The following is a 2,500-nucleotide window of genomic DNA, read 5'->3' as shown; positions in this document are numbered from 1 at the left end:
GAACTGGTGTTTTAGTGTCTCTGAGTACAGTCGTTTAGCCTCTCTCACCGCTTTGCTAAACCTGTTCTTCGACTCCTTGAATCTGTCTCTATCCCCACTCCTAAACGCTTCCTCCTTCTCCAACCTCAACCTTTTGAGCTTTGCTGAGAACCAGGGCTTGTTGTTGTTAAAGTTCACCCTGGTACGTGTTGGGATACAGCAGTCCTCACAGAAGCTGATGTACACAGCCTCTGTGAGTTCATCCAGACTATTGGTAGCAGTCGTGAACATATCCCAGTCAGTACAGTCTAAGCACGCCCGCAAATCTTCCACAGCCTCACTGGTCCACTGTTTAGATGTCCTCACAGCAGGTTTACAGAGTTTTAGTTGCTGCCTGTATGCACGAATCAGGTGGACCAAGGGAGTTCTGTGCGAGCCGAACAGCCCCGTGACCCACAAGAGAAACATCCCCGCCAAATTCGAGCGTTTGACGGGGTCTATCCGTGAAAAAATATTCACGTTTTTGAGTGCACATGCATTTCTGCTGCAAATGCCTCTGGAAGTTTCATGCCGTTCGTATGCCAATTGTGGCAACACGAAAATGACCCGTTTTCCCATTCCGAGGGATTTCTGTGCGACCCTAACAGCCCCGTGAGCCACAAGAGACACATCCCCGCCAATTTCTAGCGTTTCACGGGGTCTATCCGTGAAAAATATAGACGTTTTTGAGTGCACATGCATTTCTGCTGCAGATGCCTCTGGAAGTTTCATGCCGTTCGTACGCAATGTGGCAACACGAAAATGACCCCTTTTCCCATTCCGAGGGATTTCTGTGCGACCCTAACTAACAGCGCCCGTGAGCCACAAGAGAGACATCCCCGCCAATTTATAGCGTTTCACGGGGTCTATCCGTGAAAAATATAGACGTTTTTGAGTGCACATGCATTCCTGCTGCAAATGCCTCTGGAAGTTTCATGCCGTTCCTATGCAATGTGGCCACACAAAAATGACCCGTTTTCCCATTCCGAGGCATTTCTGTGCGACCCTAACAGCCCCGTGAGCCACAAGAGAGACATCCCCGCCAACTTCTAGCGTTTGACGGGGTCTATGCGTGAAAAATATTAAAATTTTTGAGTGCACGTGCCTTTCTGCTGCAAATGCCTCTGGAAGTTTCATGGCGTTCCTATGCAATGTGGCAACACGAAAATGACCCCTTTTCCCATTCCGAGGGAGTTCTGTGCCACCCTAACAGCCCCGTGAGCCACAAGAGACACATCCCCGCCAATTTCTAGCGTTTCACGGGGTCTATCCGTGAAACATATAGAAGTTTTTGAGTGCACATGCATTCCTGCTGCAAATGCCTCTGGAAGTTTCATGCGGTTCGTACGCAATGTGGCAACACGAAAATGACCCGTTTTCCCATTCCCAGGGATTTCTGTGCGACCCGAACAGCCCCGTGAGCCACAAGAGACACATCCCCGCCAATTTCTAGCGTTTCACGGGGTCTATCCGTGAAAAATATCAATTTTTTTTTGACTGCACATGCATTTCTGCTGCAAATGCCTCTGGAAGTTGCATGCGGTTCGCATGCAATGTGGCGACACGAAAATGACCCGTTTTCCCATTCCGAGGGATTTCTGTGCCACCCTAACAGCCCCGTGAGCCACAAGAGAGACATCCCCGCCAATTTCTAGCGTATCACGGGGTCTATCCGTGAGAAATATTCACTTTTTTGAGTGCACATGCATTCCTGCTGCAAATGCCTCTGGAAGTTTCATGCGGTTCGTATGCAATGTGGCGACACGAAAATGACCCGTTTTCCCATTCCGAGGGATTTCTGTGCCACCCTAACAGCCCCGTGAGCCACAAGAGAGACATCCCCGCCCACTTCTAGCGTTTCACGGGGTCTCTCCGTGAAAAATATCACATTTTTTGAGTGCACATGCATTCCTGCTGCAAATGCCTCTGGAAGTTTCATGCGGTTCGCATGCAATGTGGCGACACGAAAATGACCCGTTTTTTCCCATTCCGAGGGATTTCTGTGCCACCCTAACAGCCCCGTGAGCCACAAGAGACACATCCCCGCCAATTTCTAGCGTTTCACGGGGTCTATCCGTGAAAAATATTCAATTTTTTGACTGCACATGCATTTCTGCTGCAAATGCCTCTGGAAGTTTCATGCGGTTCGCATGCAATGTGGCGACACGAAAATGACCCGTTTTCCCATTCCGAGGGATTTCTGTGCCACCCTAACAGCCCCGTGAGCCACAAGAGAGACATCGCCGCCAATTTCTAGCGTTTCACGGGGTCTATCCGTGAAAAATATTCACTTTTTTGACTGCACATGCATTCCTGCTGCAAATGCCTCTGGAAGTTTCATGCCGTTCGCATGCAATGTGGCAACACGAAAATGACCCGTTTTCCCATTCCGAGGGATTTCTGTGCCACCCTAACAGCCCCGTGAGCCACAAGAGACACATCCCCGCCAATTTCTAGCGTTTCACGGGGTCTATCCGTAAAA

This window comes from Petromyzon marinus, unplaced genomic scaffold (genome assembly GCF_048934315.1).
Source record: "Petromyzon marinus isolate PM22_M1 ecotype Great Lakes invasive population unplaced genomic scaffold, UKy_Petmar_22M1.pri1.0 PM_G_Scaffold_6, whole genome shotgun sequence".
Classification (NCBI taxonomy): domain Eukaryota; kingdom Metazoa; phylum Chordata; class Hyperoartia; order Petromyzontiformes; family Petromyzontidae; genus Petromyzon; species Petromyzon marinus.
Note: the sequence above shows the minus strand (reverse complement) of the source record.